This window comes from Chionomys nivalis, chromosome 2, assembly GCF_950005125.1.
Source record: "Chionomys nivalis chromosome 2, mChiNiv1.1, whole genome shotgun sequence".
NCBI lineage: Eukaryota > Metazoa > Chordata > Mammalia > Rodentia > Cricetidae > Chionomys > Chionomys nivalis.
Genome location: NC_080087.1, coordinates 61,661,059 through 61,672,634, shown reverse-complemented (window position 1 = coordinate 61,672,634; position 11,576 = coordinate 61,661,059). Strand labels below are relative to the sequence as shown.

General features: G+C 37.3%; 1 non-coding gene across 1 annotated transcript; it reads left to right on the top strand.

Moving 5' to 3' along the window:
- The first annotated feature begins 1,247 nt into the window (after positions 1-1,247).
- Positions 1,248-1,417, top strand: LOC130870618 (U1 spliceosomal RNA). The gene has a single exon (XR_009056760.1). It is a non-coding gene; the product is annotated as a U1 spliceosomal RNA (small nuclear RNA).
- Positions 1,418-11,576: the final 10,159 nt, after the last annotated feature.

The following is an 11,576-nucleotide window of genomic DNA, read 5'->3' as shown; positions in this document are numbered from 1 at the left end:
ATCATAGTGGGACAATGATGTAGAAGAGCGTTAGGGTTGAGAGGAATGCACTTTGAGGGTGGGTCAGGGGCCCTTGTTGCTGTAATGTAGGTGGCTATTGTTAAAAATAAATAATGTGTTCTCCCCAGGAGACTCCACATCAAACACCTGTCAAGCTAGAGCTTAATTTTAACCCCATAGGAGTTGCTTCAGACTTTTCTCCTAGAGAACTGAATGGGAAGTAAATTTATGTTCTTTTAAAGTGTTAAATTGGTGGCAAATCGTTAAACATCATTATAAAATTAACAACTTGCTCTATCATTTTGATGATGGACCTACTGCAGTTTGCATGTATAACTAGTGACTTAATTCTGGTCTTGCCAAGGTCTAGGGGAATCCAGCTCTCTTGTTAAGTGGACCTGTCCTTGGACTCTACTGAGCTTTCCGCTGCCTCTCTTTAATTCCAGTTTTTTTTCTACCTAATTCATAAAGTCTAGTTCTATATGTGTTCTGATAGATAAAAACTCAATGGTGACTTACACATTAAACCTCAATGATATTCCTAAAATCATCCTGGAAAGACAAATTCTACCATAAGTTTTATATCTGAGCTTTTTTGGTAGTATCTTTTTCTATAGACATTGACCAGGAACTAAGGTTTTATATTTTTAATTAAATGGATGCCTTTAATGTGAACGATGGAAAATATGCTATATTAAATTTTCTGTAGTAGGATGTATAGATGAGGATGTATTCATAGCCTTTCTAATATGAAGTAAGGGTATCTCAGCAGGCTTGGGCTGCTATACACTGCATATTGCAAGGTTTTTCAGCACTGGCCTTATATTTGAAAGACGGCTTTCAAATCTTGAAATAGCCTGAAGATGTGTCTCCACACAATTTAGGCCTGGAATCAACTCAGGTAGCTAATGTGGAAATGTTGTTTATGATAAATGCTTTTTAGTTCACCTGGACTCCTGGGCTATCAGATGCACCTCTGATAGTGAGTGGTAAAGACCAGCATTCAGGTATACTATGCTTGTGATTACCTAAAATAAAATACTAAGCCTTGGATAAACATTCTCGATTAATAACTTTTGACCAATGTTGTACATTGATGCTGGGAAACTGAGGCACTCTACCTGTGATTACCCTGGGAGAAGACAAATATCCTGGGCAGAGAGACAGCTCAGTGGATACAATGCTTGCCCTTAAATAGCAGGATCTGAGTTTGATTATCCAGAACTCATGTAAAATATGGGCATTGCATGCTAACCCAACGGGAGATACCATGATCACGATGGTGGTTTTCCCAGGGAGAAGCTTAGCTACTGGGTAAGAATGTTTAGAATGTGCTGACCCCTGTGATTTCTCCAAATGGAGGAAACACAACTGTATAATTTGAGGTAGTGGGGCACTGCATTTGTGATCTTTCCTGGGTGTGAGTGGCTGTTGTTCTTGTTCCTATAATCTAAGCCGTCCTATGGCAAGATGGGAAGTAGAAACATGACAGCAATTGGAAACTCAAGGGCCAGCAAGGGAAAATACACAGAAATGTGCAACAACAAAGAGACCTTTCTTCAAATGAGGTGAAAGATGAAGGCCATCGTTCAAGGCTGTCCTCTGACCTCTACACATGTGCCATGGTATTCATGTGTCTGTTTTTACATTCATCAACATGCATGTACAAAACACACACACGATAAAACATTAGAAAACAATTTTAATTAAAAATTTAAAATATTTTAAATTACACTCCACTCTATGTTTTATTTTGTTTTTGCTAATTTTAGTTTGTATCCTCACTGTGTAGTATATTATAGTCACGAGAACAGAATCTTTCCTGGGTTTTTAATTCTTATAAGAAATCATCAAAATTTGGGGGAACTGCCCGCACATTTTAGATATTTTCTTAAAGACTAAATTATCAATGGTTTGTTGATGGATAAAGCCACCATTCATGAACCTGCTGTGTTTTAGAATTTCCTAATAAGTCACTATTCTTCAATCTGAATAGATTTCTTGATAATATAGTACAAACACACATACCACACACACATACCACACACACACATACACACATGGTCCATTATATTGTTCTGTTTAATGTCAATGCCAAGTAAACAGTTAATCTAGTGAATCATACTCAGCTGGAAAACATTTCCATCTTTGCCTTTATCGGATGGATGGATACCTGCACTTCTCACATAATTTGTTTGGGAATGAAATGAGCTATCATAATGTCTACAGGTGCCAGTAGTTATTCAAGGCCCTTCCTTTCTTTCTTCCTTCCTTCCTTCCTTCCTTCCTTCCTTCCTTCCTTCCTTCCTTCCTTCCTTCCTTCCTTCCTTCCCCTTCCTTCCTTCTTCCCTTCCTAATCATTCCATACTTTCATCATACTGAGACAGTAGATGTTTTCCAATAGATTTTCTTAGTTACACACTCTACAAAACTCACCTAATATAAAAATATTCTTGATTGTTGACCATGCTTTATGGAAAGTACAGTATTGCATTGATATGTTCTGGAAAATTTAACAGGTAAGGAAGAAGTCATTCTTTCTGGCATTGACAGTAATCATAGCAGGGAATTTCTTTCAACACCGCTTCATCCAGTGATACATACTACCCTGCAAGCAGATGATTGATGCATGTGACCTCTAATCCATACATTCAGATTTTTTCCCTCACTTTTATTTTAAATTTTGTATTCACTTTGCATACCAACCATTGATCTCCCTCCTCTCCTCCCACCCCCCTTCTTCTTCATCCCCCATACACTTCTCAGAAAGAGTTAAGGGAGTCAAAAAAAAAGTCTGACACACCGAGTTGAGACAGGACCAAGCCCCTCCCTCCTATATCAAGACTCAGCATTGGGAATAGGCCACAAAAAGGCAGCTCATGCATGAGGGAAAGATCCTGGACACATTTCCAGGGGCCTCACAAAGAGATCAAGCCACACAACTGTCACCCACATTCAGAGTGCCTCGTTCCATCTCATGCAGGCTCCCTAGTTATTGTTCTAGAGTATGTGAGCTCCTAAGACCTCAAGTCATCTGTCTCTGTGGATTTCTTGGTTATAACCTTGACTCTTCTTGCTCATATAATTGCTCCTCCCTCTCTTCTACTGGACATCCAGATCTCAGCCAGCTGCTTGGCTGTGGTTCTGCATCTGCTTCATAAGTTACTGGATGAAACCTAGATGCCCCTCAACTGAAGAATGGATAAAGAAAATGTACATATATTTACCACAATGGAATATTAATCAGTTGTAGAAAACAATGACATGAAATTTGATAGAACGAGAAAAAATCATTTTGAGTAGGGTAACACAGACTCAGAAAGACAAATAAGGTAAGTACTCACTCATAAGTGGATACTAGATGTAAAGCAAAAGATAACCAGGCTACAGTCCACAGCCCCACAGAAGCTGGGGAGGACCCTAAGAGAAATGCAAGATCACTGTGGGAAAGGAAAAGAGAAGAGATCTGGGTAAACTGGAGACTGGAGACAGTGGGAGCGGTAGAGGGGAGAGTGGGGAATGTGAACGTGAGGGACTGGATGGCCAGATTACTTACAACTACTTATATGGCAACACAACAAAGGTGCTTGTTTTCATGTGTCTTTTTTTGTTTTTTATTTTGATTTTTATTGAGCTCTACATTTTTCTCTGCTCCCCTCCCTGGTGTTAATTCTTTTACAAGGGCAACTTATCACAATTTTGCAGAACAATTTTTTAAAATTTTATTATTAAAAATAATAACTTTCTTAAGTAATAAGTAAGCTGATCCTGTTTGCTTAGGAAACTGGACATTTGTTTCAGTTGATAGTTTAAAAATGCTAGTTCCAGGACAGGGACCAAAAACTACGGAGAAACCCTGTCTCGAAAAATAAACAACAACAACAAAAAAATGTAACATCAGAGTCTTCTATTATTTGATTGAATAGCACTTTTCTAAATGTGTTTTTTATTACCAAATGCTTGCCTGTTATGACAATATGACTGATGATCCCTAAAAACCTCCTCACATATATTCATAAACATTACAACCATTTCTGTGTTGTTTGTACAAAGTGTTTCTATGAAGCATATCTTGTTATAGTTTGAATTTTAACAATTTACCAAGTGAGATTAAAAACATATGCTTGTAACAGAGAGAAAAAAATTACCAAAATGACTTAAATATAGTTATCAATAATTTTAAGAGATTTATTTGCATAAATAGACATCAGCTTAATACTATGAACAAATTGCTATACAACCACATTTGTGACTTTGTGGAAATGTACTTGTGCAAGTCACCTTTGTTTGATTCCTCAGGCCATGACTAGTACGTCATTTAGGAATGCCATTATATGAAGTATGAGGCAAAGCCAATAAAACAATTGAATTCCTTCAAATGGAATCATTCCACCTTGAAAATGAAACAACTTATAGTAGCAAACACACCTGGTAATTAAAGATATTTTCTTTATGTTTATCCATATAACCTTGAATTCTCGCTATATTGTTGTGAACTCTCTTTTCCCAAAATTAATGCAAAAAAATATGAATATATTCCTAACAAACATTTAGGTAACCAAGTACCAAATTACTCAGAAGACACAGCCGCATATACATTTCACTTGAAAAGTGATTTGCAGAGATACAAAGGGGTAGAGTAGAAATGTATTAAAAGATCATAAACACCAGGGACATACAAATGGAATCATAAGGAGGAAGGCCCTCATATCTTCTCAGATATCTGTTTTCAAACAGTCAAAATACATTAGAGATAGGGGATGGAAAGCGTACTGGTAGCAAAAATATAAGACGGTGTATGGAAAATAATACAAAGAGTTCTGAAGAAACTACAAATAAAACAAGTATATGATTCGGTAATCTAACTTGAGGGTATAAAGGAAGAAAATAGAATTCATTTCACTTTCATGTTCATTGCTAAGTTATAATAACTAAGGTATAAAAGCAATGCAAATGTTCTTTGCTGGATAAATAGAAAAATATATAATATACACAATACATATGAAGAATAGAGTAATATAGATGATATTCACTCATACCAGAGATCCTATCACTTACAACAATGTGAATGAATGAATATCTAGGCTATCAGGAGATAATCCAAAAACAAGAAAGGAAAAAAGAGAGTGAGGCACGGGGTGAGGAACAAACTACAATATCCTTTATGACAGACAGATCTAAAATTAATGATGATACAAGCCTTTAGACATGTATGTGAGGGATTATTTAAATCAAGTTACTGGAGTTAGAAAAATCAACTGGAAATATGGAAAGCGCCATAGCATTATGTGGAGTTCCAGGATGACTAAAACAGAGGAAGCAAGCTGAGACCAAGTACTTATCTGTTTCCTACTGGATAGCATGTGAGTAGCTGCCTCGGGTTCCCTCCATCTTGGCTTCCTATTGTTTATTCCAGGTACTATGGATTAAAATCCATAAGTCATTTCGTCAGACATTATTTTGCAACAATTAGACAAGTAACTACTGAAGGCATGTTAACTGAAAAAGTTCAAACACAATGACGCATAGGGCAAAATAGCAGTCATTAGTGATTTGGGGTGTATGACATGGGGGAAATGGTGTCAAAAGTCCAAATTTACAATTATAAAATGAATAGGTTCTGGAAATCATGAATGCTTGAATTTTTCTCAGAGAATAATTATTAAATTATTAACACAGATGAGGGCAGGAAACATAAAATGTTAGGCAGGGACTCAAAATAATTTGTTCTGATTTTTGTACTTGACTATCCTTTCCCCTGTCCAGGTGTCTTAGTGATTTGTTCAGTGGCTATAAAGAGACAACAAGATCAAAGCAATTCTTTTTCTTTTATTTTTTTTTTTTTTTTTTTTTTTTCTGAAACAGTTACTCTGTAGTTTTGGAGCCTATCCTGGAACTAGCTCTTGTAGACCAGGTTGGCCTCAAACTCACAGAGATCTGCCTGCCTCTGCCTCCTGAGTGTTGGGATTAAAGGCGTGCGCCACCATCGCCCTGCTGACCAAGGCAATTCTTATGAAGGAAAATTTTTAACTTGGGACTTTCCTATACGTTAAGAGGTTTAGTCTGTTATCATCATAGCAGGGAACATGTGGCATGCACAGCACCGGAGCAGTAGCTGAGAACTACATCCTGAGTCAGAGAGAGAGAAACAAACAGAGACAAAAAGAGCAACAGGGGACCAACCATGGCCTTGGCCTGGGCCTAGTGTGGTTTTTTGAAATCCTAAAGCCCATCACCAGTAAATATTTTCTCCAAAAAGGCCACACCTATATAGACCTATGGGGACTGTTCCTATTCAAACCACCGTAACATCCCAGAGGCCAGGAGTACCAGAAGGGAGGTCCCCTCTCTTGCTATCTGTTTGCCTTAATAAGTATCTAAGCTTGCTGGCTAGATATGGGCTGTGACCAAAATTCCAGTCTATATGCTATTTGTTTCTGGTAAACAATTTTAGAATCAAACTTCTAGATTTTCGTGGTAGGAATGTATTAATATCTATTCTCCAATTCTAGACTATCTCCCAGTGATTTTAAGGGCTCAACTCCTGAGAGAATGATTACCACTATAATATTGGAAGCCACTGGAATGGGTATTGAAAATCCCATTGGGAACTATTAAGAGAAAGCTATTTCATCTTGATCAAAATAATAAAATCTACCTCCAGACCAGCCTTCAGATGTGACATTCTGGTCTTCTTCCCTAAAGATTAAAACACTAAAGACTATTGTCTCCTCTTTTGAGAGATAAATCCAGATGGTTTTGTCAATCTACTGGACAGGAGTCCACATAGAAAATTTGAGTCAATGAAGACAAGACACAGACAGAGGAATAATAACTACCCAATTAACAAGATGTGTTTATCCTTCTAGGAGCCACTCCTTCAGTACAGCCAGTCACAAAGCTGCGACCAATAGCACCGCAAACCTGCCCATTGTTCTGAGTTACCCAAAAGCATATTTTCTTTACTTTCTTCCTATCCCTGTTTCAAAGATTTGCATAAAACACTTGCCATTTACCTAATTTTGTAAATTGTATTTCACTAATGCCAATAAAAAATAGTTACAGCTATCTTCATTGAATGAAAAACTTCTTTCAACAAATCACTCCTGCAATTATTTAAAAATCATATTGTTACAGGGAGTGTTCCAGAGAAGACTACTGAGATACAATGTATACCCAACTGGAAGTCACCTAGCAGGCTTGGACTTCACTCAGATTGACATGAGGGCATGAGGTACCCAAGTGAACCCTCCAGAGTTTAGAACAAGGCAGCTCTAAAGAGCAAAACCCCACATCCTATTATCTCCCTCTACAACTCCAGGTGAGTTTTCACATAAATAGCCAGTTCAGCAGGAGCTAAGAAAAGTGGTTAACTGGAGGGGGATGTCTCCATGACAGGCAGTTTAATAAAAGAGAAGCTAAGTTAGTTGGGCCATCTTGACCTTGGGTTCCTAGAACAGAGTTGATTAAGTTCCCACAGGATTTTCCATCAAGGTGATCAAATTCTAGTCAAACTTAAAATGGCCTGAGCCAGGAAACCAGATGTAAGCACCTCTTCCCTGCCACAACATGTAAGAAATGAATTAGCAGTCATGTATGGAACAGGGGTTGACTTATTCTGTGTAGAAGGAAGTTAATAAAGGGGAAACAGCCTCGGTTTAAAGTCACAGATTTCTTTTCAATCCACAACTGACTCCTCCTTATTCATCTGACATTGTGTATTTCATCCAATTGGCTATCATTTTGATTCCATTTAACTAGATGAGTACTTCCTTTGACTGCTGTTTTGATTCCTTGTTATGATACTAGGGATTGACTCTAGAGCCTCAAGTGCTAAGCACATATTTTATCACTGTTCTATACCCCAGCATTTATATTTTACTTTCTATTTTTAGACAAAATTTTGTGGTGGTTTGAATAAGAATGGTCCCCACAGGATCACAGACTTAATAACCAGGTAGTGGCATTATTTGAAAGAACTAGAATGTGTGGCCTTGATGAAGAAGTATCTTTGAGGGTGGCCTTTGAGGTTTCAAGTGCCCAAGCCAGGTCTAGACGCTCTGCAGATCCAGATGTAGAACTCTTAACTACTTCTGTAGCACTCTGTAGATATGATACTGTGCTATCTGCCTATACTAAGCCTCTGGAACTGTAAATAAACCCCAGCTAAAAGCTTTCCTTTATTCGAGTTGCCATGATCATGGTGCCTCTTCTTAGCAACAGAACACTTACTAAGACATCTCTATCTGAGACAGACGAGAATGATTTTAACAGCTAATGTTTCAAAAGAGAGGCAACTCAAAGAAGTATCTTAATAAAAATGAATTAAAAACATTCACAGAACTAAAAAATTATTAATTCTTATTAAATAAAAGGGTAATAAAAAAACTGGCGTATTCTGAGAAAAACAATAAACTTGTTTTACTTAGTTTAATTAAAATGTAAGTTCTCTTTAGGCACACTTTAGATCCTCTTACACTATTTCTGACTTGTTTTGAGCATAAAGCATAAATTTCATTTGACCTTTCATGAAAACTGTTTGGGTATATCCCTCAGAAGAGGAATCTGTGCTCTGCACTAATTGTGTGAGGACAGGCCAGGTGGCAGATTACTTAGCATCTTTCTCCTCCAGAGACTAGGGTTTAAGTGTGGCTTAAAAGAAATACCCAGGAGTGATGTGTGTGCTTTTTGAGGCCTTAAAATTGGGCTTAAGCGGCAATCACTTGCAGCTGCAGAGATGTTCTTTCAAAAGACATCAGAAATGTCACAGGACAAGACCCAGGGATTTCAATAAAGACATAAAGGCCACCCAGACAACCCAAGTGGGACAAAGCTTATCAAAATAATGAACCATCAGGTCTGGAACTCTACTGGTCAATGAGAAAAGTCAAATGGGCTTGGAAGGGAAAAAAAAAGAAGAAAGGAAGAAAAATGAATAGTCTCATACAGATAAGCTTAAGCAGTAACAGCATCCCTAAAGACATGCAAATGAGATTGCTAAAGAAAAAAAAAAGAAAAAACAAAAAAACAAAAAACCCAAATCGTGTAGCTTACTAGTGCCCTCTAGTGTGCTTTCCTTTCTGCTTTATATGTGCAGTGTGAGTCTTTAAATACATTTTAAAGAAAATAAGTAGGGTTTTAAGCAATTAAATTCTAGAGTTATCAGAAACCCATGAAAAAGAAATGGAAGGTTTATATTTTAAAGTCAGGTTAGCATCCTGAACAGCACAGCTGAATCAAAGCTGATAGTGTTCTTATGCGTATTATTGTCAATAGTCTGACATCAGTGGAAATTTAAAGAACGACTGACACTCAGAAAAATGACAGTGTCTTTCCCTCTCATGCTTCAGGACAACAGACTTCTCCGTGAAAAATGTTTTGCTTCACAGTCCCTCTGTTTTGCATCCTAATTTTATCCTGTGCCAACAAAACAGATTGTTTGCTAATTGATATCATAAAGCAAGACAGCCCAGTGAAGGATGATAATTCCTACTCCAGCCAGCGGCAGCTGATGGGGAGCTTGATAGAAACGCTGTCATTTCCAACAGACTGCCTACAATCGACTTTCCACTGTAAATATAGAGATGTGACAGGAGTCTCATCCACCCACCTTCAGTTTTAGAAATAAAATAATTCAGCTACAATACTCCTGCACTTTAGTTTTGCTATGTGCATTTGTTTTTCCTAAAGTAGAAACACCATTTGATCTTTGTCCTTTGGTGGACACAGTAATCAATTTCTTTTGTCCACAGCCATATGCGAGCTTATGAAGACTTTGTGTATTCATTCATCTCTTGAAGGAAATAAAATAACCAGAGTATAAACTATTACCCCATTAAACATTTGTAAAACATCAGGAAATTGTAACATAATTGCAAATTTACTTGACATACTTGTAAGTACAACTACAGCACTTAGGAAAGTTGACATCATTTTCACAGTGTTCTCCCTCTTCCCTAGAAAAATCCTGTATCTTTGTGGGCTCAGCTTGTTAACCTGGAGAAGCACTGCAAACACGAAGCATTTAATGTAAGTGGGAACTATTGCCGTCAAGCATTAACTAATATCTGGTGAGTCCACACAGGACTGAGCAAAAGAACAATGGCTATGTGATGGAAATGATTCAGTGGCAAATGCTAGAACAAAGGCACTGAACGGGAAAGGTCATGGAAGTATTTTAGGGGGAGATTCAGATAAAGGGACAAAGTACCACAAGTAATAATTTATAGCCATCTGTTTTGTTTTTCTAAATAAAATTTAAGCTAGGTGGTAGTGGCACTCACCTTCAATCCCAGCACTCAGAAGGCAGAAATAGTACTATCTCTGAGTTGTAGACCAGAGTGAGTTCCAGGACAGCCATAGTTACACAGAGAAACCCTGTCTTTAAACCAAAATAATAATAATGATGATAATAATGATGTATCATTAAAATATAATTATATACTATTGTGTCTTTAAAAGTTGATTTTTAACTATTTTTACCCCATTAAATAATTCCTCCACTTTATATTTTGCCAAGCTTTAAAAAATGAGTGAAAATTGACTCAGAAATGTTAAATTGGCAAATAGAATTTTCTTTAATACAGAACTGGCCTTAAGCATTTGTGTGTATGTGTGTGTGTGTCTGTTTCTGTGTGTGTGTGTGATGAACATAGAAAGGAACACTTAAGAAAGGAGAAAAAATCTTAAACTGTGGAAGAGTAATAGAATAATAGTAAGAGACTTGAAAGCAGAAGGGAGGCTATAAGCGGAGAAAGGTACCTTTGTTTTCCTTCTTTTGCTGTGACAAACAGCATGATCAAAACTCAACTTGGGGAGGAAAGGGTTTACTTGGCTAACACAGGCTGTAGTCCATCATCAAAGAATCTAAGAAAGGAGGCTGAAGCACAAAGTAATGGAAGAATGCTGCTTACTACCCTGCTAACTCTGACTTGCTGACCTAGCTTTATCATACAGTCTAGGCCCATTTGACAAGGAATGGCACCACCCACAGTGGGCTGGGCCCTCCCTAAACAATCATCAATCAAGAATATTCCCACAGGCCAATCTCATGGTTGCAATTAGTTGTTCAGTTGAGGTTCCCTTTTCCCAGGTATGTCAAGTTGGCAACTAAGATTAGCCAACAAGGAAAGAGACCAGCAGGATAGGAGTGCAGGAAGAGGGGGCTGGGGAAATGAATGCCAAAGGATGAGAAGGAGGACTGAAAACAAAGTAAATGATATATACGTGTAAAATACCAAGAGGACACCTATCGATTGTATATTAACTTACAAACTAATGTAGAAAAAATCCAAGGTAGAAGAGAATCAAAACAATTAGACCCCTTCTGCACCTTCTTTCATCAATTAGTGATCAAGGAAACTGAGACATAGGGAAGTAGAATCAAATGTGTTTAAAATAAAGCAACAACTTTGTAGCAAAGAGTGAAATAAATGTTTACTATACTATGAATAGATTTTAAAGATATTTACTTTTTAGGTACAAAATAAAGTCTTTTCAAAGGGCCTATAAAATGTTTAATTTTAAAGTCTTGAAGCTCAAGGTCCAACAATATAATTATTAAATGGGCAAAGTAT